This window comes from Crinia signifera, unplaced genomic scaffold (genome assembly GCF_055691185.1).
Source record: "Crinia signifera unplaced genomic scaffold, ASM5569118v1 HAP2_SCAFFOLD_84, whole genome shotgun sequence".
NCBI lineage: Eukaryota > Metazoa > Chordata > Amphibia > Anura > Myobatrachidae > Crinia > Crinia signifera.
Genome location: NW_028142752.1, coordinates 286,687 through 314,253, shown reverse-complemented (window position 1 = coordinate 314,253; position 27,567 = coordinate 286,687). Strand labels below are relative to the sequence as shown.

Genomic DNA, 27,567 nt, shown 5'->3' with positions numbered 1-27,567 from the left:
TGAACATCCGTATTAGTTACCCGTATTTGCTATGTCCTGACTAGTACACGTCAAAATGCACAGATTTGTACAGTTTTCTATCAGTCCCAAAACGAAGAGTAAGTGTCCCAACAATTTTAAGGTTTTATGTCCTACCAATATATAATGGGTAAGTTAGTTGGTATGTACTCACACCTGGGTCTCCAATAATAGTAGTTTGGGGATGACAGCGGTATTCTGAAATCCACTGTTGGTAGACAGATCTCAGTAGATGTGGGAGCAGCCGTCACCGACTGCCAGACCTTCGTGCTGGGCTGCCGCTAATAGAAATGACCAGTTAATTGGTCACTGGAAACACGCACCACCGCTCACACCTTGCGGCGTCTGACGAGCTCCAAGCTGATGCACCGGCCAGTGGGCCGAATGGAAAGCAGGAACTGACTGTTCTCAGCGGGTACGTTCTGCGTTGGGGGGTGAGAGCACACTCCTGTTGTGACGGTGCCCGAATTGCTGGGCTGTGCGTTCACTCCTCCAGGTTAGCAGTAATTAGAAGAATGCTGTCTAAAAGCACAATCCAACAGTCTTCAATCCTTGAATCCTCACTTAAACAGCTTGCACAACCTGAAAGTTCATTTTGATAAGTGCGTACAGAGTGTGACACCTTCCTGCACCTAGCAAGGATCATCATCACTTCAGCCATCAGGAGCGAAGTTTCAGAAGTGGAAGAACTGAACAAGATCTTCCTCCAGTGTGGACTAACCCACTGGGGATTACAAAAATTTGCATTTATCGTGAGGATACCAGAAATAATCGTGAATAAGAACATCCTCCAGCAAAATTTCTTTATCCGGTACGGCATTCCAAGTGACATACCCCCAAGTGATTCAAGGAGTCACCACCTCCCTGGGAACAATACAAATCAAGCAGTGTTCCAGACATAATAAGTATTAACCTTTATTGTCCATTTTCGCGATTGATACACATTTCAATTTATTATTGTCATTGCTACTCATGTATTTTTATCTTCTTTTAATAAATTAACATTGTAATATTCAATTGATCCGAACTAGCGCTCCACATTTTTCTGGTTTCTATATACATATTTTTAGAGGGGTGACACCCCTTAGTTGGAGCAGCTTGGCACAACACCCCACTAGGCGCCTGTTTCTACTCTGAGTACCCCATCTCGAGTATACTCACCCTTCCTTGTAATTAGAAGAAACACTCTCTGTGCCGTCTCCACCAACTTTGCCGGGACCGTAGTTGGATGGGACATGCAAGTTGACAATTGCAAATATGTGCTTGTCCCTCCAGTCCTCGGTCTGTGGTGCTCAGGAACTCCTCAAAAACGCGTTTCGCCGCGCTCAGTGTGGCTTTTTCAATTCGGAATGCGAATCTTAGGGAATATGTAATCTGTGGTGAAAGATGAGGAGGGTCAGAGGAACCCGGTGTGGCAGGTTTCCCTCTCTTTGTGAAGCACCAACCCTTAACTCAGATGTTGTATTTGGGAGGGGTGCAGTGATGATGCTGAAGTGAAGATCCGGAACATGTCTCCCAGCGCCCTGTGCCAGTGTCAAGGATCTCTCTTATAACTAAGCCCATTGGTGGATGATTACACAAAGTCCTATAAGAAATGCCCATCTACCCCTCTCTCTAAAGCTCATCTGTTATAATACAGCAGTTGGTGACAGGTCACTCTCAGCAGCAGAGCTTTTGCCTCTACCCCTGGATAGGGAAACCTGTAGAATAAAGGAAATAATTATCACAACAGGAGGAATAATACACAGAGGGAATCGATAGCAGATCAGATGGAGACAAAGCAATAGCAGATGATCAAAGTTATTATTTTTGCATATTCACTACAGAAGGAGTGAAATTGGGTAACTACAAGAACATTTACAGAGGAGAAGGTCCTACCAGAACTCTCAAAATGGAAAGTGGATAAATCAAATGATCCTAAAAGAGATTAAAGGTGTGCTGGTAGCTACATTAAACTATATAGTCAACCAGTTTCCATCTACAGGTACAATTCCAGAGGACTGGAATAGAGGGAATGTAATACCACTGCAAAAAAGTGGAAGCAGGGAAGAAGCAAATACTGTAACTATCAAACAGTGTACCTTATACCAGTAGTAGAATGGTTGATGGAGCCACAAGTATTTATAGAATATCACAAACCCAGCAATAAGATCCCAAAGACCATGGATCTACTTGGGGTAGATCATGTAAAAAAATCATGCTGCCTGGCTCACTGAATTAATAGATCAATATTTCAGGTTTACAGGTAAGCAATATACAAAAAGCAATAAGGAAGGCAGATGCTTGGTGCCTTAGGAGAGGAATCAGAGGAAGAAAGAAAGAAAGAAAGAAAGAAAGAAAGAATAAAGCCATTGTATAGGTCATTGAAATGTCCTCATCTAGATACTGTGTACAGTTCTGTATACTGTAGGTCATTGGCACAACCTCATCTAGATACTGTGTCAAGTTCTGTATACTGTAGGTCACTGGTGCGGCCTCATCTAGATACTGTGTCCAGTTCTGTATAGGGGTGTGGTATAGGGTTCCGACAGTCGGGATCCCGACAGTCATTAGCCCGACGTCGGGATCCCGACTGGCCAGACTCAGACAGCATGGCGAGCACGCTGCGGGCACGGTGGCTCGCTATGCTCGCCGCCTATTCTATTCTCACTCTATGGGGGTCGTGGACCCCCACGAGGGAGAATAGCCGGTGGCCGTCGGGAACCCGTCTGTCTTTGTTTTAACAGTCGGATCCCGACTGCGAGTAAATGACTGTCGGGATCCCGACTATAGGGACCCCATCCGGCACCCATGTATAGATCACTGGTGTGGCCTCCTCTAGTTATGTATCCAGTTCTGTATAGGTCACTGGTACGGCCTCGTCTAAAGTACTGTGCCCGATTGGAGGCGTGGCTACGGAGGGTAGGGATTGAGACATAGGTCGTTGCTCTCTCCCGCTCCATAATAATGGCAATGATCCTGTGCAGAGCTCCCCAGTGAGGAAAGATCAATCCCGGCAAAGAGAGGAGTTCTGTCCCCTTCACTATCTGCTCCTATTACCTGTGACGTTGTGCAGTGCGGCGTGGAGAGGAGAGAATAGGTGCCCAGGGCGCCGGCGGCTTGTACCACGTGAGAGGAAGGTGGACGCCGTGAGCGGAGGTGACGCAAGCGGCTGACGAGTGCACGGGGCTGGAAGCCGGAGTCAGATAGCAGCATTGCCGTATCACCTGTGGCGCGGTGCTGAGAGAGGAGGAGAAGTGCCCAGGGCGCCGGCGGCTTGAAACAAGTGAGAGGACGGAGGACGCCGGGAGCGGAGGGGACGTCAGAGGCTGACGAGTGTGAGGGGCTGGAAGCCGGAGACGTACAGCAGTACCGCCGAGTGAGCGAGGCGGCTGCTGACAGAGCAGGGGAACCCAGTGCAGTGGTGACCCCGGAAAGAATCTGAAACTGCGCCTGGGAGCAAGAGAGTGAAGCAGGAGGTGCGGGTTTGGCTGGTAGAGGACTGAGCCGGACAACACTCACAGCAGCCAGAGCGGTGCTAATACCTTCCAAAGCAGAAGGGGAGAAGAGGGACGGGTGAGAGACGTCCAGAGGAACAGGATTTGGCCTGGTACTAGCAGGAAAGATTGGAGCTGAGTGGTGTTCCCCGGTCAAACATAGGGGCCAGTGTTGTATGTGAGTAACCTTGCATCATTTTTTTTTTCTTTTTCCTTTATAAAGCACTTAAAAAACTCTAAAAATAGAGGTTTGAACTACATCTCTGCAAATCAGAAAATAAAAGCTCGGACTGAGACCTATACTATTATATATCTAAAAGGCCATAAAAAGACACTCTACACCCGCCCTCTCCCTCTGTCTCCTTCCTCCGAGTATAGGAGGATTCTCCCCAAAAAACGCAAATAGCAGAATAGTTTTTTCCCCAAAATAGTAAATGGGGAAAACTCAGAACACAGCTGCAGCTAATAAGCTGGCAAAATTCTCAAGGCAGCCCATCACCCCAACACCTACTACCAGAGAAGGGATTTCCCCTCCGATTACCCCTCCAGAGTCAGAACAAAGCGAATCCTCTATACAAAAAGTGCTGGATGCCCTCGCGGCAAGCGAGGGGCGCCTGGCTAATAAAATTGAGAAGGTGCAAGAGGACCTCGACGTGATTAAACAGTCAGTCCAGAGGGTTAAAGAGCGAGTCAAAGAAGTGGAAAACCGCACTTCAGTATTAGAGGACACAGTGACCCCTCTGGCAGCACAAATTGAGGATATGGCCACTCAACTTAAATCACTCAATACAAAGATGACGGATATGGAAGGACGTTTCAGGAGAAATAATTTGAGATTTGTAGGGATGCCGGAAAAGATAGAAGGAGCAAATCCAGAACTGTTCCTGGAGAACTGGTTAATAAAAGTATATGGGCAAGAGGCCTTTTCTAAATATTTTTCAGTGGAGAGAGCCCATCGTGTCCCTATGAGACCACCTCCCCCGGAGGCACCAGCCCGAACTTATATTGCAAAAATACTCCATTACTCAGACCGGGACACAATTCTCAGATTAACTAGACTCAAAGGTCCATTACTATGGGACACTACAAAGATCTCAGTGTTCCCGGACTATGCTATCGGGGTTCAGCGGGAAAGAGCACAATACTATGAGATCAAGAAATGCATGAGAGAGTTGGAGATTCAATATGCAGTGCTCTTCCCGGCTAAGCTCCGGGTGGTCCATGAGGGAAATACCAAATTTTTTCTAACACCAAAAGAAGCTGCAGCCTGGCTGGACTCTAAATTCCCAGGCAAACGTGCAATGAATTCTAGCTAACTTGTCATATAAGGAGTAGAGTAGAGGCCAGATTGGTCTCAATTATAGGCTGAAACCCGGGGCAGGGAAATGATTAAGTATGTGAGGTGTAAAATATGTAAAAAAGTAAAAACGTGTTCTCTGTCTCCCCTTTTCTATTTCCCCCCCCTTTTTCCTCCCCCCCCCCCCTTTTTTTTTTTCCCACTCCCTCCCCCCCCCCCACCCCTTCCCCCCCTCCCCCCATAAATGAGAGTGTTTAAAGGGGGTGTCGGGAATGTGATTGGTCTATTGTCTCCTGCTTGATATTGTAACAGAGATTCTCCAGAGTGACCCCTCTCTGACAGAAAATGACTAATTGCCTCACTGGGGATCCTGTGAGCATAATGGTTTTGGGAGTGGGGGAGAACCCCCAACATGTAGCCATTAGATTGGCCCTGGGGGGTCCACTGGGGAAATTAAATCTTTTCCTAAAACATCAAAAGAAGTAGTAGTTAAGTTGGTATTTAAATCTCCAGGCAAATGTATAATGAATGTTATTTAACGTGTCAGGACAAGGAGTAAAGGGTGATGTAAGATAGGCCAGATGGGCCTCACTAATTGCTGAAACTAAGAGGGTTTTTTTTTTTTTTTGCTATGATAGTAAATGATATTCTTAGTATAAAGGGTGACAGGAATACGACTGGGTTACGGTCTCCTGCTTCATATTCCGATGGAGAAATTGGAGAATGACTCCTCCATGATAGAAAAAGATTAATTGCCTCACTGGGGATCCTGTGAGCATAATGGTTCTGGGAGCGGGGGAGAGCCCCCAACCTGTAGCCATTATATTGATTGCCTCAATTCAACACAGTGTAAATAGGAAAGGGAATGGGTTGATGTGGGCGGGATTGGATATGAAGCATGTCATGGGAAAAAGAGAGGGAGGGCATGCAGGGAGGGGGGTGGGAGGGGGGGGAGGAGGTGGGAGGGAAAGGGTTAGGTTGATGAAAAATGGGAGTAAGGAAGCCTTATGTTGTGATGGAATGGTTATTGAGATAAAATTAATTACCCCTGGTCATATGTTCAAGCGAAAAGTTGAATGTCGGTAAATTATAGCTTCCTCACGTGGAACGTGAGAGGAATGAACAACAAAATAAAACGATCCCTTGTCATGAGGAATATCCGCCAGCAGGCAGCAGATATAATATGCTTACAGGAGACCCACCTGGAAGGTGGTAAGGTGTTATCATTAAAAAAAAACTTGGATAGGGTGGGCTTACCACTCGACCCACACCTCCACCTCCAGGGGGGTCTCAGTGTTGATACGTAGGGGGGTCCCATTCACTATGGATAAGATCACAGTTGATCAATGGGGAAGATACATTTTTATAAAATGTCGGATTGGGCCTAGGACTCTGCTGCTGATGTCGGTATACATACCACCACCATTCAGCTATGACGTATTGAGAGCAGCAGCGGACTTCATGGCACTATATCCAAATGTTCCCATTGTTATGTTGGGGGATATTAACAATGTAATAGATCCAATCCGGGATAGAAAGAGGGCAAGGAGTATGGGAGGCGTAATACGGAAAACAGGGTTCTCAGAAACAGTTAAGGAAATGGGGTTACGGGACGTATGGAGGGAAAAATACCCGGATGTACAGTAATACTCTTGCTTTTCGAGATCCTACGATACATTCTCAAGAATAGACTTAGTAGTGGTGTCTGAAGAGTTGATCCCGAACACCCAGGAAATCACTTATTTAACAAGGGGTATTTCAGATCACTCCCCAATAATGTACAAAGTAGATCTAGGTGATAAAAGGGGATTCAAATTCTGGAAATTAAATACATTCTGGCTGACACAACTGGAGTCTGGGGAGAAATTTGAAGCTATGTGGTATGAGTTTTTTGCGACCAATAATGGTTCAGCACCCATCGAAGTTATATGGGATGCCTTCAAAGCCAGTGTTAGGGGAACCTTGATAAGGGAGATAGCAGGCCGAAAGGCATCATTTCGGGCTAAAGAAAGGGAGCTGGAAAAAAACTGCTGTACCATGGAATCAGTATATCTCCTTAGTAGCACCGAGGAACATAAAATAAGATGGAGGGATGCCCAAGAGGCCTGGCGACAATGCCTAGCGGAAAAGGAAAAAATGCGTGAATTATACGCAAGGCATTTAAGATATATTGAAGGGGATAGGCCTGGGAGTTTCTTAGCGGGCATTGTAAGACAGGATAGACTTGCAAATACAGTAACGGAAATAAAAGTAAAAGAAGGAAGCTCAGTCTATCAGACACCTGAGATAGCCGAGGAATTTAGACAATTCTACTCCCAACTATATCAATCCAGCCAGACACATACCCCAGAGGAGATCCGAAGCTATCTAGCTAATATCCGACTCTGTCCCTAGCTTCTAGGGAAATTTTAGACGCCCCCATAACCTTGGAGGAGATTGATGCGGCAATAGTCTCTATTCCAGGGGGAAAAGCGCCAGGAATGGATGGGATACCCCAAGAACTGTATAAGAAGTATAGTAGATTCTTCTCCCCTAGGTTCCTGACTTTGTTCAATGAAGTTTATCTACATAGAAAACTTCCTGGCTCAATGTCAGAAGCTTTAATAACAGTAATTTTAAAAAAAGATAAAGATCCCAAGAGGTGGAATCCTACAGGCCAATATCCCTGTTAACTAATGATGTTAAAATTCTGGCTAAGGTCCTTTCAAATAGGTTGAGTCAGGTTCTAAGAGAAGTTATACATAGTGATCAAGCCGGATTTATGCCGGGAAGGTCCACAACTTCCAACCTGAGAAGACTGTTTCTCCATCTGCAAGTTCAGCAGGAGGAGAGGCAGGATGCGGCCGTCATTTCACTCTACGCGGCTAAAGCCTTCGATACTATCGAATGGACCTATCTATGGGAAACCATGGAGTGGATAGGGATTGGCCCAGTGTTCATTAATTGGACCAAACTATTATATTACCGTCCAGCTGCAAGAGTCTCAGTAAACAATTATATATCCCCTAGATTCGAGATTAAAAGGGGCACAAGGCAGGGATGCCCGATGTCCCCGGGTCTCTTCGCTGTGCCCATCGAGCCCCTGGCATGCCTCATAAGAAAAAGTAGATTAATAAAGGGAATTAATATTGGGAAAAAGGAAGACCGAATAGCTTTATATGCAGATGATATTCTGCTGTTTGTACATAATCATCTGGAGGCAGTGCCGGGGGTGGTGGGGATAGTGGAGAGATTCGGAGGATACTCGGGCCTCAACATCAATTGGAGTAAATCATGCATATTACCCCTGGAGGGCCCATGTCTTCCATTGGTTACGTCCCCGGCTCCACTTAAATGGGTTGAGGAGTTCCAGTATTTAGGGATAAGGGTCACTAGGGACACCTCAAGGTTCGAAATATTAAACATAACCCCGCAAATTGAGTACATTAAATCTAAAATAGAACCCTGGGGGCGTCTCCCTTTGACGATAACGGGGGAAATCAATTTGGTTAAGATGATAGTGCAGCCGAAGATCCTATATGTGCTACAGCACTCCCCAGTATACCTCCCAAGACGGATTTTTCGCCAAATAGAAGGATTAATATCATCCTTAATTTGGTCTAATAAAAGACCAAGATTAAAACTAGAAACCTTAACTCGGCCAAAAGGGGAGGGAGGACTGGCACTGCCGAACCTCTGGCTGTACTACCTAGCCACACAATTGGCACACCTAAGAATACTGATCCAAAGCGGGACAGAAGAGGATGGTTTTAGAGAGATAGTAAGGATTTTTACCTCTGGGCATACACCTTTAGAGATGCTACTGAGTGGCAATACGAGACGGAAATGGCCACCAATTATTAGACAGATGAGTCTAGTGTGGAAACAGGTGGAGGGACTACTGGGAAGCCAGGGAATAGACCCTGAAACGCCCCTGGAAGGAGCTAGAGCTTTAACAGAACTAGGGAAATTACAAGTAGGAAAGATATGGGGACCAAAAGGAGTCAAAGTCTTGGGACAATTATATGAGAACGATGAGTTAAGGTCATTCCAGTCCCTTAAGCTCGAATTTTCCCTCCCCATTAAATACCTGTTTAGCTATATGCAGCTGCGCCATGCCTGCAATACTCAATTTGGAAGGGCTAGCCCGAAATTAGAACATGCGGCGACTAAAAAACTGCTGAAGAGATGCCCGGGGAGACACGAGGTATCCTATATGTATCGGGCTCTTGGTCAAGAAATCCATAGGTATGATCTGGTGGAATTAAAGTCTAAATGGGAGATAGACCTAGGTCCTATTTCCGAACAGGAATGGCAGGAGACTCTTGCAAATGTACGGTTGGCAACCAACCAAGTGAGTCAGCAACAGATTCAGCTGTTTATAGTTCACAGAACGTATATGACATCAGAATTATTATATAGAATTGGTGGGAGAGATAGTGCTAATTGTCCCAAATGTACAAACAACATAGGCACATTTTGGCATTTGCTTTGGTCCTGCCCAGAGGTAACTGAATTTTGGGAAAATGTGATTAAAGCACTGGTCGATAGAGGAGTCCCTAGGGAAAGTTGTACACCTTCCGCTTGCGTACTGTCTAATATAAAGAAGGGAGCGATGGAAAAACATCTAAGACTGTTTGTTATTATAGCATTTACTCTGGCCAAGACCTGTATAGCCCGAAAGTGGATGGCCAAAGAGGGCCCTGATGTAGATACTTGGAAAGCCCTTATAAATACTACTATGGCACATGAAAAATTCACGTACATGGCAAGGGGGAAGATAACCACTTTTTATAAGGTTTGGAACAACTGGAAGATGTAGAAGGGGGAGTCTCAATAGTTAAGGAAGACCAAAGCAACCAGGACTATAATATGAGGCAGGAAGGTGAAGGCAAGAAAAGTAAAAATCAACCTAAGAGGGGAGGGAGGGGGGAGGAGGGATAGAAGTTAGTTATAAATGTTATGGTAAGATGTAATGTAAAGAATACCGGAATGCATGCCAAAAACCTTGGAATGAAATAAAATTGACTGGAACTAGTCAAAGTAAAATTTCCCTATGGGAGGATACAGGTGGAATAAGTGTAAATCGAGGGGCGAACCCCACGGCTCCCGAAGAGGGGGGAATAAAATAGAGGGAAAAATGAAATTTAAAGAAATAGACATGTGAACCTCACACACACTAGAAGAAGATAAAATAAAAGGATAGAGCACATAGAAATTATATATAAAAAGGTCCAAGAATAGAATAAATAGGACGCAATAGAGTGAATAATGAAATTTAAAGAAATAGGCACTTGAATCTCACATATATTAGAATAAGATAAAATAAAAGTTGAAGCACATAGAAACTATTTCAAGAATAGAATAAATAAGATTTGAGAAGATCACATATATGAAGTAGATGAAAGGAGGTGATAGTACACAGGGAGTAGGTATGTAGAAATAGTTAAATCCCAAATAGAGAGAGTGAAGGGGTGAACACTGAAGAAACAAAACACTAATTATGGAAAGTATATAGTAAGGTTGACATAAGTAAGGACCAAATAAGGTACGAATAAATAATAAACAAAATTAAATAAACTATAAAGACGCGGGAGAGGTGGAGTTCGCCCCCCTGATGTAAAGATCAGTTGTAAAACAACAGTATAAAATGGATGGTTCTGGTATGGGGAAACTGAAGGGTATTGTATGTAAGGTATTCCTGTTATTTTAAACATACGTTTTTTATGTGTAAAGAAAAGAAAAATGAAAATAAAGTTGAAATTTAAAAATAAAAAAAAGTACTGTGCCCAGTTCTGTATTGGTCACTGGTGCGGCCTCATTTAGATAACTATGCCTAGTTCTGTATACAGTAGGTCACTTGTGCGGCTTCATCTAGATATTGTGCCCAATTCTGTATTGGTCACTGGAGCCACCTCATCTAGATACTGTGCTCAGTTCTGTATAGGTCACTGGTGCGGCCTCATCTAGATACTGTGCTCAGTTCTGTATAGGTCACTGGTGCAGCCTCATCTAGATAATGTGCTCAGTTCTGTATAGGTCACTGGTGCGGCCTCATCTAGATACTGTACCCAGTTCTGTATAGGTCACTGGTGCGGCCTCCTCTAGATATTTGCCCAGTTCTGTATAGGTCATTGGTACGGCCTCCTCTAGATACTGTGCCCAGTTCTGTATAGGTCACTGATGCAGCCTCATCTAGATACTGTGCCGAGTTCTGTATAGGTCACTGGTGCGGCCTCATCTAGATACTGTGCCCAGTTCTGTATAGGTCACTGGTGCTACCTCCCAGTAGCGCACGCAGGGGGATCCCTGAGGACGGGCAATACCCCGAAACATGTCGGAGGAATAAACACGTTTTTGCATTGAAAATCCTTGAGTGCCGCCTGATCTATCCACGCTATATATATATATATATATATATATATATGTCTATCTATAATACTTTAACTGACCCGGCATATACTGGGTCACCTAAGTGTCCATCTCTGTGCTTTGCTCCGCCCCTCTGGAAACCCCCTTCTGAAAATCCTGCGTTTGCCACTGCTCCTGGTACCCCGTCCAAGGCTGACCAGCCACGGTGCTCATGATTCGGCCGGCGGACCTTATATAAAAAGTGTCCCCCCGCTGTGGCATTACACCGCGGGCTGTTGGAGCCCGGTGCTGGTTTCAAAATACGGGGGACCCCCAGATTTTTTGTCCCCCAGATTTTTGGATCCAGGACCGGTCCAAGAGTCCAGGGCTGGTTTCAGAAATACGGGGGACCCCTATGCTTTTTGTCCCCCGTATTTTTGGAACCAGGTCCGGCTCAATGAGTCCTATTATTTTGATGTAGTATGCATTTTAAAATGAATACGCCTGTGAAAAGAATATGAACAGCGTATATCGGCCATAGTAAATCCCGGAAATTTCAGACATATTTGTCTTAGTAAATTTCCCCCATTGTGTCTCCCTCTACATGTTTCATTAGTATAAAGATAATATGAGTGTTTAGTTGTGAAGAACTACATTTGCCAGCATTTGCAGCATTTTTTTCCTACACCATGGCTCACTCCCCAAACATTTCTGTGTCTCAGTGTACTTTGACCACTTTACCTTTTGTTTTATTTTTATCAGGGATGTAGTGTAGGGTATATTGGGGCCTGGGATGTAGTGTAGGATAAACAGAGGGGTCAGGTAAGTAGTATAGGCTATAGAGGGGCCAGGGATATATATATATATGTCTCAGATGTATGTCCTTTTAGGCCACGCCCACTTTCCCAGGAGCGGGCGCACATTATTAACAGGGGGGAGAGTATCTACAGGAATCCCCAATGACTGAGGTGGCAACCCTAATTGTAGGATACAGAGGGTCCAGGGATGTATTGTAGGCTAAACAGAGGGGTCAGGGATATTGTGTAGGATATAGAGGGATCAGGGATGTAGTGTAGGGTATAGAGAGACCAGGGATGTAGTGTAGGATATAGAGGGGCGATGGATGTAGTGTAGGCTAAACATAGGGGTCAGGGATATTGTGTAGGGCAGGGTTCGCCAACCCGTCGCTCGCGAGCGACGGGTAGCTCGCCGGGACTTTTCCAGTAGCTCGGGGCTGTTTCAGTGACCTCCTGCCGCGTAGCGGTACCTTGCTTGACGGCAGGAGGTCAGAAAGTGTTTTAATGCTGCTTTTGTGGTCCTGACGTGGCGGAAGTGACCTCCTGCCGCGTAGCGTTTCCATCCTCACTTGGCGGCAGGAGGTCTGAAAGTGACTTCATGCCGCGTCCTCCTGACGTCCCCAGCGCACTTTCTCATCGACGCCACAGCCTCTGCTCAGGTCCTGCACCACAGCCTCTGCTCAGACTACATTAGGTAAAAAAAAAATGAAAACTGTGTGCGCACAGTGTGTGGGGCATATGTATTATGGAGCATCACAGTGGGGCATATGTATAATGGAGTATCACGGTGTGTGGCATATGTATTATGGAGCATCACAGTGGGGCATATGTATTATGGAGCATCACAGTGGGGCATATGTATTATGGAGCATCACAGTGGGGCATATGTATAATGGGCATCACAGTGTGTGGGGCATATGTATAATGGAGCATCACAGTGGGGCATATGTATAATGGAGCATCACAGTGGGGCATATGTATAATGGAGCATCACAGTGGGGCATAGGTATAATGGAGCATCACAGTGGGGCATATGTATTATGGTGCATCACAGTGGGGCATAGGTATAATGGAGCATCACAGTGGGGCATATGTATTATGGAGCATCACAGTGGGGCATAGGTATAATGGAGCATCACAGTGGGGCATATGTATTATGGAGCATCACAGTGGGGCATATGTATAATGGAGCATCACAGTGGGGCATATGTATTATGGAGCATCACAGTGGGGCATATGTATAATGGAGCATCACGGTGGGGCATATGTATTATGGAGCATCACAGTGGGGCATATGTATAATGGAGCATCACAGTGGGGCATATGTATTATGGAGCATCACAGTGGGGCATATGTATTATGGAGCATCACAGTGGGGCATATGTATAATGGGCATCACAGTGTGTGGGGCATATGTATAATGGAGCATCACAGTGTGTGGGGCATATGTATAATGGAGCATCACAGTGGGGCATATGTATAATGGAGCATCACAGTGGGGCATAGTTATAATGGAGCATCACAGTGGGGCATATGTATTATGGTGCATCACAGTGGGGCATAGGTATAATGGAGCATCACAGTGGGGCATATGTATTATGGAGCATCACAGTGGGGCATATGTATAATGGAGCATCACGGTGGGGCATATGTATAATGGAGTATCACAGTGGGGCATATGTATTATGGAGCATCACAGTGTGTGGGGCATATGTATAATGGAGCATCACAGTGGGGCATATGTATAATGGAGCATCACAGTGTGTGGGGCATATGTATAATGGAGCATCACAGTGTGGCATATGTATTATGGAGCATCACAGTGGGGCATATGTATTATGGAGCATCACAGTGGGGCATATGTATAATGGAGCATCACGGTGGGGCATATGTATAATGGAGCATCACAGTGTGGCATATGTATAATGGAGCATCACAGTGTGTGGGGCATATGTATAATGGAGCATCACAGTGGGGCATATGTATTATGGAGCATCACAGTGGGGCATATGTATAATGGAGCATCACAGTGGGGCATATGTATAATGGAGCATCACGGTGGGGCATATGTATAATGGGCATCACGCAGTGGGGCATTTGTATAATGGAGCATCACATTGTGTGGCATATGTATAATGGTGCATCTCTGTGTGTGGCATATGTATAATGGAGCCTCACGGTGTGTGGGGCATATGTATTATGGAGCTTAATGTGGGGCATATGTATAATGGAGCATCACGATGTGGGGCATATGTATAATGGGCATCACGGTGTGCGGCATATGTATAATGGACATCATGTGTGTGGCATATGTTTAATTCAGCGTCACGCTGCGGGACGTTTGCATAATGGAGCGTCAAGTTGTGGGGCATATGTACTGTATAATGGGCATATGTATAATGGGCATCATGTGTGTGGCATATGTATAATGGAGCATCACGGTGCGGGGCATATGTATAATGGGCATCACAGTATGCGGCATAGGTATAATGGGCATCACAGACTGCACTATTGGGGTCATGTGTATCTGGCACTGTACTATTGGGGACATATGTGTATCACATCTCCATTTTCCATGGCCGCACCACATGTGGCTACAGCTCTTAGAGAGCTGACCATGCCCTCATATTGGAAAAAATGGGGGATGTAGCCTCGCAGGAGTTCCACGGTAGTAGGTGAACCCTCTAATTTTGGGATGTCTCCTCTGCCTCGTGTTGGGAGGTATGTTTGTGACATATTGGACATTGCAGTGTGTGGCATAAGGTGTCAGGGGCATTACGGTGTGTGGCATTATGTGTAAAGGGCATTTTTTGGGGTATTATGCAGATTTTAATTTTTTTTTTACATTTAGTAGCTCTTCGGGCGGTTTATTTTGTCGCGAGTAGCTCCCGTCCCGAAAAAGGTTGGAGACCACTGGTGTAGGGTATAAAGAGGTCAGGGATGCAGTGTAGGCTGTAGAGGGACCAGGGATGTAGTGTAGGTTATAGAGGGGCCAAGGATGTAGTTTGCAGGCTATACAAAGGGTCAGGGATGTAGTATAGGATATAGAGGGGTCAGGGATGTAGTGTAGGGTATAGAGAGGCCAGGGATGTAGTGTAGGATATAGAGGGGCCAGGGATGTAGTGTAGGATATAAAGTGGCCAGGGATGTAGTGTAGGCTAAAAAGAGTGGTCAGGGATATTGTTTAGGGTAAAAAGAGGTCAGGGATGTTTTGTAGGATATAGAGGGGCCAGGGATGTAGGGTGAGATTTAATAGAATGAGAGATTCAGAAAGTGAGAGATTTGGTAAGAAATCTCCAGTTTTTTTAAAGTGGCAATCATTTACACTGCAAAATCAAAACTGGTCATTTTTTTTTTTTTTAGCTAAAGGTTTTGTGCATGGGAATGGGGTAGTGCTGCAGCTTCACCTATCTGCCAATGTGACAATGATTAATGGTGCTGAGCATCAGGAGCCAAGGCATACTGATTGCACAAGTGTGCAGTGCATTACTGGGAGTTGACTAAGTCCCATGACACTTTGGAACAGAGGGCAGAGGCTTAGACGTTTGTGCTGAGCTCTGATTGGTAGAGCTCATTACATGCGTCTCAGGCCCATGGAGAACAGCAGCAGCAGCCTAGTCATGGGAGGGTTTTTAATCAGAGGCAACACTGGGTCAAACACAGGCTTTTCATGTGGTATGTATGTATGTATGTATGCATGCAAGTATGTATGTGTGTGTTTGTATATAGATATATATAGATATATAAATAGATACGTGATTACCGGCACTCCAAGATACACATGACAACTGCCCGGGTGCTGCACTCAAAGAAATGGTTCTATCCTTGAAAACTGAGTAAAATCTGAAATGTTGGAGCTGATTGCGTCTGCATAGTCATTTTTGTGAAGTCCAAAGGAGTGCCACTTACCACACATCTCTCTCTCTCTCTATCTCTCTAACTATATATATATATATATATATATATAGACTTTGTAGGGGGGTGGACGAAGCACTCCAGACTTTGTTCAGTGTCCAAAAAACGAGTTATTTATTTATGGAGCCTGATGATAATGCAATAGTATTGAAACGTTGCTGATTCAAATAAACTTGTTTTTTGGACACTGAACAAAGTCTGGAGTGCTTCGTCCACCCCCCTACAAAGTCTATATGATTATTGGGACCAAGGCACCCGACAAGAACCAATACCAGGAGGAAGTGCCCGGCATCACAACAAAGTATATATATATATATATATATATATATATATATATATATATATATATATATATATATATGCGAAATCTTTGGCACCCTGGATGATAAAGCAGCGTCCGGGGTGCCGTACCTAAGTAGATACACAGCAGTTTTTTGTCCAGAAGGGCAAAATGAGTCGGCACTCCACGTTTTTTTTCCAAAATTCAATTGTATTAAAAAGAGAAATACTGTCCTGGCACTGGTACACCTTACCCCGCATCCCACATCCTGACGAAATGGCCGTAGGGGCCATGAAACGTTGATGACACTGCTGGAGCACGTTGTAATGTATTTCTCTTTTTAATACAATTGAATTTTGGGGAAAAAACGTGGAGTGCCGACTCATTTTGCCCTTCTGGACAAAAAACTGCTATATATATATATAATATATATATATATATATATATATATATATAATCTACTGTATATATCCCCTGCAGTTACCCATTGACCAAGTTTATACTGCCTTTACTCTGTGTTTTGACAGTGTAATATTCTCCTATGCAGTTTGCGGCCAGTAATGACAAGTGCAAGGTGGCTCCCCTGTCTAAAGTGCCCCGGGCCCCCCGAAGGCTTAATCTGGCACTGCCCTAATCCCAGTATGGACTACTATAAATGGGCCACTGGTGGAGGATGGGGTGGCACAGGTGGACATATAAAGCCCTGGAGAGTGCTGAATCTCACCTGAGGATGCATTATTGTTTTCTTGTGTCTGTAACATAGAAACAAAACATTACTGCAATAAATTTTAAATGACAAGCCAATATGGGGGTTGTAAATTTGTCAAAGGGTATTACTCTTTAGACAGTCCTACCATGTTCTACTCTTTTAAAGACTTCAGCATGGACATGTCCTGTGGGTTTCACCTCAATGATTGAGAGATGAATCCTCCTGGGTCAGACTTTGCGGAGGTCCAGGATATCGCAGAGATTGCCCTCAATTTTAACGCAGCCATCAAGGAAAAAAACAGGTTTATTTTGCCTTGTAAATGGCTGCTGCTTTAAAAATATGGTCAATCTCAGACAAAATCCCAAACCTCTGCAAACTTGGACCCTATTACATTTCCCCGCATATGTACATTGAGTAGCAGGCCCTGGGATACTGACATGGGTGCAATGCTACTTAGAGCATTTTACCTGTGCATGTGGTTATATAGAAGTAGTGTTCCCGCTAGGCAAATCCTTTTGCCTAAAACAGCGGGCCCGGGTCTGGACGTCCCCTCCGCCACGTTAGGTGTCAATCGATGCGAGGGAGAGCTTGGGGGAAGGAAGCCCAACATCTACATAGGTGCCGGTCCTGCCCCCAATAGTGACGGTGGTGGCTGGGCCCACCCCTGACATCAGTGGGCCCATTCTTTTTGTGTCCTAGGTGAGCACGCCACCCGCCGATACAGGGACTGCGGTGACCGGGGTTCCGATCTGTGGGCCGCAGTCCGTTGCTGCCCTGTGCGCATGGCTGCAGTTCCCCCCCCGAGATTGAAGCTGCCTCTCCTCCCCATCCCACTCTGGCTGGCAGCAGCTCTGGGACACTCCCAGCTGGAAGCAGAAGCTGCCTCTTACCTGCTCCAACCCTGTCCCTCTAGCGACGGATGCCCCTCCGCTGGCAGCAGTGTGGAGCTTGTAGATTGCCTCTCCCCCTCCCTACCGAGCACATCTCTCACTGCTGCTCTGCTCTCCTCCTCTCACCACAGCAGCAGTGAAGGCAGAGGATGCCGGCCTGACTGGACTGGGAACAAAATTTAAGTGGAACTTTTGGGGGCATTGTTTAAGGTGCACTACTGGTGGCATTAAGTTTATAAACAGTACTGGGGGCATTACATGTAAGAATAATATGTAATGGGCATCACAGTATGCAGCATATTGTGTAATGGGCATTACAGTGTGCCATGTAGTGTGTTTAATGGGCATTACGGTTTTCTGTGTAGAATGTAAGGGGCATTATGGTGTGATGTGTAATGGCCATTATGGTGTGCGGCTTAATGTGTTATGGGCATTATAATGTGCAGCAAAGTGTGTAATGAACATTACAGTGCTATTGGTATTATGTGGCCACGCCCCTTCCCTATAAATCCATGCCCCTAATTTTTTACGTGTGCCTTCGTGTACACTGTGCCTTTATTTGCTATAGGAGCAGCAAATTTCTTCCTGACACAGGGCACCAAAATGTCTAGATACCGCACGGACTGTGTGGTGGTAATGTCTTACCATATGTATGTAGCCTGTAGCGTCCATTATACATAACTAGCCTTCATAGGCGTGTGCAGCACATTTTATTAGGGGGTGCACCGTCAAAGGAGTGTGCATAGCTCCACCTATTGGGCGTATCTAACACCGCCAACCAGGCGTGTCTTCCATCATCTATTGGCACTCGCTACCGTATAAAAAGTCTCTCAGCCACACCAAAATCTTCTGCCTATTTCAGTTTTAATCTTCTAATTACTCTGTGTAACAGTACATGCAAATAAAGTCATAAACATATATGGATGCCGTAGGTATTTAGTGATATGACAATGGTCTAGTTCAATTAACAATGCAAACACACATATAATTGATTGATAGGCGCTTCTTTGAATGAATACAGTGCTAGAAAGCAAAAGTCTTTGGCTAAGGGTATTGCTGGTATTGGTAGCGGCAGAGGTGTTCATAAGGGTGGGGCACAGCATTAGGGGGTTCCTGTGCACCCCTAACACACAATGTGCACACACCTATGCTAGCCTTCTGTATAAGCTGGTGGTGGTGATACCACTGTTACAAGAATCACACTATAGAACTGTGGTCACAGAAATAAAGTTATATTAAAGGTAAGGTAACGTCTGATGTAGGGGTGGTTGGGCACCTGGCCAAAGTAACGAAAAAGGGGGCATGTCATGAGGCTGCACCGCTTTCTGTGGACATGTGCCCTCTTCAGTGGTACCACCCTGCCCTAAAAAAATCCTAGAGTGAACACTATGATTCAGAGGGTGCTCCTTGGTTTAAGGATTCACAGCAAAATGCAAAATATGGTCTGACTCTACCACTACACCAAGTGCCAGGCAGCATCCAGTCTATTCTCATGTAAAGGTGCCCATACACGGAGCTAATTTGGTCCGATTTCAGCCGATTCCAACGGATCGGGCCTTGAAATTGGACCAAATCGGCTGTCCCTGACATGCGTATTCCCGTGCGCATCGGACCCGGACCCTGTGGTTGCACCGGCGTGCAGCCAGCAGTGAGGTCCGTGTGGCGGAGGCAGGCAGCGGGGCACTTGGGGTGTGCAGCTCCTAGTGGCAGTCAACAGGGTCCTTGTGGTGTGGTCTGTGGTGCGATCAGCCGGTAGTGCTGCCAGTGGGGTCCATGTGGCGTGGGGCAGCGGTGTGGTCCGTGTGGCAGGCGGCTGGTTCTGTGACTCTCCGATAAGCGGCGGCAGGGAGCTACAGTAGCGGCACAGGCAGCTCCTCATAAATATCAGGGTCCTGAAAAAATTGTCCCTGGTCCAACTTTCCAGGATTTCAACCCGGGTCTTGACCAGGATTAGACCCGGGACATCTCCCAGCGCTGCCCTGGGCCCACCTCCCAATTATGCCACACGCCTGGCTTTATGCCATGGCAGGTGGCTAGTGTGAAAGAGTTTGCAAGTCAGGGCAACTGGGATTTTGTACCAGGCTCGCAAACACTTTCTGCCTCTGCTGCTACAGAAGCTGCAGATTAGCCACCTGTGTGAGTTCTGTACAAGTCTCATGCTCTTCCTGAACAGGGATTGTAGGGGTTCATTATGATTTCTGACATTCAAAATACAGACAGTCAAAATACCGACAAGCATCAGCAGAGAGTCAAAATACTAACATGTTCAAAATGCTGACATGGACAAAATACAGATATTTACAATGTCGACATGCCAAAAAGTTGACATTTTGAACTTGTCTGTATATGTACCAATGGTTGCCGGTATTTTGGTCGTCCGTATTTTGACAGACAATAAATGAACTGCATCCCAAATGATGGTTATCGTTAAAGATATTTTGTGCATATAGTGTGTATGTGTGGTACCCCACTCCTGTGGTACCCTTCTTGTGTGCTTAAACTGTGGACCTCATGGACTAGGGCTGCAGGGGTTAATTGCCCTTCCTGGTTGAGGGTGCCGGACGGCTCCCCGACAGTCAGGATTCGACAGTCATTACTCTGACATCAGAATCCCGACTGCTCCCTCGTGGGGGTCCACGACCCCCATAGAGGGAGAATAAAATAGTTGGCGAGCACAGCTCGCCACCGTGCCCACAGCGTGGCGAGGTCAGCGAGCCTGCAAGGGGCTTCATTGTGCTCCCCCCGCTGTGCAGTCGGGATTCCAACGTCGGAGTAATGACTGTCAGAATCCCGACTGTCGGTGTGTTATACCACACCCCTGGTTGACTGGACAGAGCCAGCAGCTGCAGACATCCTGAAGAGCCCTTATCAGGAACCTTACTGCCAGCAGCACAGAGAGACAGGAGGTTTTGTTAGTCACAACATCCTCCATCGGAAGCCTATGCTGTACCTAGCACCACCTGTTGGAAGCTTATTCTTTACACAACAAGTGCCTGTTCAATAAAACCAATTTGGATTACAAATACTGTGCACAGGTTTGCTTCATTTCACGCTTTCATCTGGAAGACATTCCCCAGCACATGATTGGTGCAGTGCCATCCCGTAGACAGTTTATATATTATGACAGTTCATGACATATTATTTATCTGTGACCATTATAATTGAAGGTGCCATTACCTGTAATATATGTGAATAACTAAGGATATTTTCTATGTCCCTTTCAATGTGTCATTTGCGGTTGTGATTGAGCCCAACATCTTACCAGTGTATTATGCAAATTATTGTTACATGCATTTTGACATTAACCAAGTTTGATTCTGCAGTGGTGACCAATATATTCCTGCATAATAAACTATTGTCACTGTTATTTTGTGTAGCATTCTATTTGTGGAGTTCTCCTTGGGGTTTCAATCCTTCTGCCACAGACTCCTGCATGAAGAAATTGGAAGAGGTCCTAATTCAGCCATTTCCTCAGGGATTACAGGTATGATATCACACCATCACAGGGGTGCTATCACAACTATGCATAGGATTACAGATACCTGTAGAATGATAGATAGATGTGAATGGCAAGATGTACGCAGACTCAACAACAAGCCTAAGATGTTTGCCTAAAGCACCCACAGTGATACCACCTGCACTCATGCCCTACTATGTGGAGCCCCATGGCTACTGACCTATGCAGAAGATTCTTGCACGCAAAGAGCAAGCTCCTTCAAAGAGTTTAAGGAGCCCCAGAAAACTCAAGGAACCACCATTCAACAAGCTCAAGCCAGTCAGGCCCCCTTCGTGGCCATAGCCTGATCGGTTTTGGAAGCGATTGAAATAATTTGTGAAATACGTCCGTTACAGATGGAAAATGAACATGGAAGATGGCACCTCAAATCCAGTAGAAGAATCTGACAACAGTGGGATGCTCTACAGGGGTCAAGACGACTCCCCGCCAATCAAATCAATACTCAAAGAAGGCCTTATGCCGACAGACCTCAAGAAGTCCCATACGAGGAGGTACACCTGAAGTGATTCAGAGCACAATGCTCTGGTGTATGAAATGCCGTTTATAACAAATCAATGGCAGGTCATGTCCTGTGGTTCAGTGTACCACAGGGGTATAGATTCATCAAATGTGCGGATACCAGTCAAAGTGTATATGAATGCCAATCCTGAAAACAGTTTCAGGAGTCTCAGAAGAGGTGAAGTTGTGGAGTTTGAGCTGACAAATGGAAAGAAATGCATAAAGGCTGTGAAAGTGACCAGTACAAGGTAACAGACCTGCCACAGAGCAAAGCCAACATTGGCGCTGTCTGCATTATAAAGAGCCTCCACCCTACTACCAGCAAGATTACCGGCAAAGTGCAAGCAGAGAGGAACCCAAAGATTTTAACAGTGAGATTGATAGGCCTAAAATCGATCCTCCTTGAACTGACCAAATGCCCCGACCACCAGAACCTGACGTCCAAAAGCAATGTAAACTGCTGGAAGAAAGGAAGAAACCAGTTGTGCAGAGTGAGGCAGTACAGCAAAGCCTGGAAGAGATAGCTAGGCCTCAGATTTCCCCTGAACCAAATCGGGAGTACATCCCAAGAACAGAAAACAATTACTAGGCTTCAAAACTTCAGGCAGACTGATGCCAGTGCGACCGACCAGAAAAGGAGCAGTGGCCATGACAGAAAAAGTGGAGCCATTGGAACCCAGAAGCCCAGAGCTTCAGGATTATACAACGCTTACTGGAGAAGAGTTTGAATTTCATATACAGCAGACTATAAAGAGGTCCATCAGACATAATAAAGGCACACCACAGGCTCAGTGATATAGCAGATTGCACACCGTGATATAGGGTACCATCCATGTGCATCATGGAAGAACCTGTACCACAGAGGGATGGGAGTCCTGTGGTGGAGGGATAGGGGCCACTTGGGACATACCCTTGCTTGACCCTTAGCCATTTATGTGATGGAGTAAAAAGTAGAAATGTATACCTGTTTATGTTTAACTTGATTGCATTTAAATGTTTAAGTTTGTTGTGATATTCCGAAGACTTTTGCTCAAGACTGGGAATAATTTTAGTATGCCTGAGGACACGCATAATTCCAGCAGGGAAATTTGTGGTAGCCCACTCTTGTGGTACCCCTTTTTGTGTGCTTAAACTTTGACTGCGGCCAATTGCTGTTTATAGAGCCTTTATGGACTGGGGCTGCATGTAGTTAATTGCCCTTCCTGGTTGACTGGTAACAGCAGCAGAGCACTAGGACCCAAGGGAGTTGTCAGAATCCCTGGGAGCGAAACAGCTGTGCTGCAATTGGGCAGTGAGGACTTGCGAATTTGCAACGGTGAGCGATATTTGATGACTGCGCATGCACATAATCATTTATGCGCATGTGCAGCCGCTTAGTGGCTAAATGGTGAATTGATTCAATGGTGAATTGATTATTCAACGTCTGCTCACACACAGCACTGCGGGTGGGGGGTGTGGGGCGGCAGGCCGTTGTCGCGCCCATGGGAATGTCCATCGTTTCAATGGGTGTTCCCATTGTAATTCGCTGGTGACGTGGGTGCGGGGGGGTGGGCAGCTGATGTTAGCGTAAGTCAGCTGCCCGCCCTCTTCCCATACAGCGGCCATCGAATGATTTTTTACCCGCACGCAACCTGCGAATGGATGTTTATGCAAAACATCAATTTACATGTGTGCGGGGTGGCATTATAGAACATGCAAAGCTGCAAATTTTGCAGGTTTGTGTATCAACCCGAATGAGGGCACAAGTGTATTATTAACCTTAATTACATTGATTTACAGTCAATTTTGCCCACCAGTTGTCTCAGCCAATCAGCGGCCCCCAGTTGATTTCAATGGCAATTTTTGAAAGTGCCAAACAAGGTAAAACTTTGAGATATGACAGCGGGATTGCTTCAGATGCCATAATGGTGGGCAGGTTCAGATTTTTAAAAACGCTCAGTTCTAGTAGTCTTGCTTAAATATACAGTATTTGCAAAGATATCATTAAGTCGCCACCACTTCAGTGTCTTTGATACGTTGATCCTAACACTACATGATAATACTATCCACTTTGGGTCATACCTTTGTGTATTGCTACTGTATATAATAATGTCACATACATTACTACATTTCTAAATTGAAAGCTACCTCACCTGGAGGCGGAATGCCTCCCAACTACTGATCCCATACATCTCTCTTAGAACAATGATACAACATTGCATACCTCCAACAACTAGGTCGACAAGCATTGGGTCGACACCACTAGGTCAACATGCAGCAAGGTCAACGTGGGTTAAGGTCGACATGGGTCAAGGTCGACGTGGATCTAGGTCAACAGTCAAAAGGTCAATATGGGGTTTTTCTCAGTTTTTTGACCCGAATCACAGTCGACATGGACACAGTTTCAAGTGCACCGCATACCCCTGCATCTCTCAATTCGCTTACAATACTTCAGGCTCGTTGCCTCACTACGCTCGGCACACTATTTTATTCTCCCACCGCGCCCTAGTGGATGGTAGGGCATGAAATACCGCCTGACGGCACATGTCGGCTCAAAAATCTGTGAAAAACCCCATGTCGACCTTTTGACTGTCGACCTTGCCCATGTCGACCTAGACCCATGTCGACCTAAATCCATGTTGACCTTGACCCATGTCAACCTAATGGCATCGACCCAATGCTTGTCGACCTAGTTGTTGTAGACCTAATGAGCGTATCCCGGCCTGAAGCATGGAGCCAGAGCCTGCTCTGTGTGTGTGGTGGTTGGGGCCAGCTTGAGTGAAACAGAGCCCCGGCTGCCTGCTCTAGTCTCCAGCTCCTCCTGATGCAGAGACTTCCTGTAAGTGCACACACACAGCTGTGCCCTCCCGTGGGCACACCCGACACTTGCCATTTCCGGATGTGCGCACACACGCAGTCTGGATTTCAAAGGAGGGGTCACAAAAACTGGGAGGTATGAGGGGGATGGCGGGGCAGCGGGAGGCTCATGTAAAAGTCGGGAGCATCCCGGTGAATGTGGGAGGGTAGGCAAGTCTGCATACCTCTGCTCTGCAAAGCAGCTGGTGATCACCGAATAGATGCACTCATGGTATCTAACAGTGCAAGGAGGGGAGACCGGCTGCTCAGGGAGCGCTGAGCACTCCCCCAAAATGACAACAACAGGGGTCACGGCACTATGCCACACCCGCCATTCCAGATTCCCTGATGGCCAAAGTTGTAAGGTATGAATTGTATTTAAAAATGATATTTTATTTAAAATGTTCTAATGTGACAAAATAAAACCTAACAAGTCTATGGGCCAGATGTATCAAGCTCTAAAGTGGTCCTTATTCAAACTCAGCCTGTGACATGACAGAGATAATTGGCCGGTTGTTTATTACTCTCCATTTTATCACTTTGTGAAGCTTGATACATTTGGCCCATTGTCTCGTATATTGGAGCATGTGTTTACAATACCGCAGATGGGCCAGAAGGTGGCAGGATCACCATAGAGTACAAATTCCATTTTTCTCTATAGTGTACAATGTATGGATGATCTGTACAGTTGTGCTTAGGGGCAATTTATTAAATTGATCATCGAGCAGAAGAATGAGATACTGTAACAGTAAAAATACATTTACACAAAATAAATTCTCCAAAAACTTGGTGACAGCAAATTCTTCTACTGTACATGATATGGAAATGACCATATATGTCCTTGGAACAAAACAATACAGCCTAGAATTTGCTGAACAATGTAAAGAATAAAGCTATAATAGGGAAATAAGAAACAGGTTATTATTGTGATTTATCCCGATGGTCGTTGTCGGACTCAGTGGCGTAACTATAAATTTTGCTCCCCCCTGCCAAAAAACTTTCTGGCGCCCCCCCCCCCCCCCCCCCCCCCCCCCCCCCAAATAGTGCACCTACACTATATGCGACTTACCTTAGGACCCCCTTTCACAATATGACACAATATGTAAAGACACATCTCACGTATGTGTGTGTGTGTGTGTATATATATATATCACACACACACACACAACATGTGTGTTATGTAAATTGTGCTTACCTGCCATAATTCTTGTTTCTGTTGGTCACTTTGAATGGCAGCCACCAGCCATGGATGGAGGAGGCGCAGGCCCACATGAGGATGAGGAGATAGCAGATGTACAGATGAGGAAGGACGAGTGGGGAGAGGGGTGCCTAGAGGGACAAATGTAGATTGTGGCAGAGGTAAAGAAAGGAAAGAGGCATGGATATACAGATGGAGCCCCTGCCATCCTTGGCCGGGGCTCGCCAGACCCTCCCCGCTGGCGAGCACTGGCGGCAGGGGCTACACTGAACTGGGACACGCGAGCATTTCACACGCGCGCACGTCCCAGTCTCTCGGCGGGGACGCTGCATGTCCCTGCCCCTCTCCGCTTCAGGGAGATGGGCAGGGTTAGGGGGACGCTCAGGGTGGGGGGTTTGAGGGCGACGGGGGCGGGGACCGGAGGGGCAGGCTCCGTTGCCCATCTGTAGAAAGTACCAAAGACCTTACAAAATATATTGAAAGTCTTGCATGCTCATCAACTTCTCATCCATGCACACACCCTGCCTATTCAATTTTCCTTCACGGCCCACTACTACATTTTTCATTTAATTTCCCTATTCCCACATTTTTCTTCACATGTCTCCCCTGCCCATCACAATTATCCTCAATTGCCCCCACCATTCTAATTTTTCTTCACATGCCCCCTTCTCATGATATTTGTGTTACCTGTCCATATTTTTTATAACATGCCCCCACCTCCCACCATTCACATTTTTCATCATAATGTTAGCACATTTCCTCCTTGCCAATTATTTGTCATCAGAATTTTATGACATTCCATTTCCCACCCCTCTTAGCCATTATACCTACAATATCTTATTCACTCCTTACATGATGCACACCCTGCACACAAGTCCCCCCCCTTTATTCCCACTACATACCTCAGTTTCTGCTGTGTCTACTCTTTACTAACTGTAGCTGCTGTGTAAATATATGTATGACTGCAGCTTCAGCTTCCATTACTGCTAGTAGTGCAAATGGTCTGAGGGGAGAGCAGGGGCATTCACACACATAGCACACATTCACACACACAGCACACATTCACACACACACATAGCACACATTCACACACACACACATAGCACACATTCACACACATAGCACACACATAGCATACATTCACACACATAGCATACATTCACACACACACATACATAGCATACACACACCATGTACAGACACCAACATAACATAAATACACACACACACATCAGATACACACACACACACAAGCACAGCATAACTTCAAACACATAGCATACACACAAAAAAGATACACAGCATGTACAGAAGACACACATAGCAAACATACACACAGAATACATAAACACAGCATGTACACAGTCACACACACACATAGAATACATACACACATGCATACAAGCACACACACAGCATATACACACAAACATACCACCTCTGAGTCCTCCCCCACTCCCTCAAACTTCAGCAAAGTGTACCACTACCTAGTACCTACTCAGCTGCTGGCCACAAGATTCCAGGGCAGGCCTTCTCTCGTACAGGACAGGACACGCTGGAGGCTGGAGCTTAGAGGATCTGCACACTAGCTCCCTCTATCTGCAGCCAGCGGCAGCCTGTCTCTATGACACTTGGAGCTTAGCTGCCGTCAGAGGGGAGAGAGAGAGAGTTCCTGCTGCCGGCGCCGCTGACTGAGAGCGCGTCCTGACCCAGTCCCTGCACTGCACCGTGGGGTATGAGGGTGCAGGCGCCCCCGCTGCCCCCGCTCCCCCAAGCGGCCGCGGGGGTTGCCTCACGCTAGCTACGC

General features: G+C 45.9%; 1 long non-coding RNA gene across 1 annotated transcript; it reads right to left on the bottom strand.

Moving 5' to 3' along the window:
- Positions 1 to 27,550, bottom strand: LOC146056601 (uncharacterized). Its single transcript, XR_014469365.1, has 4 exons — positions 27,259 to 27,550; positions 25,758 to 25,891; positions 16,838 to 16,865; positions 1 to 1,718 (listed from the first exon to the last, which is right to left on the bottom strand). It is a non-coding gene; the product is annotated as an uncharacterized LOC146056601 (long non-coding RNA).
- Positions 27,551 to 27,567: the final 17 nt, after the last annotated feature.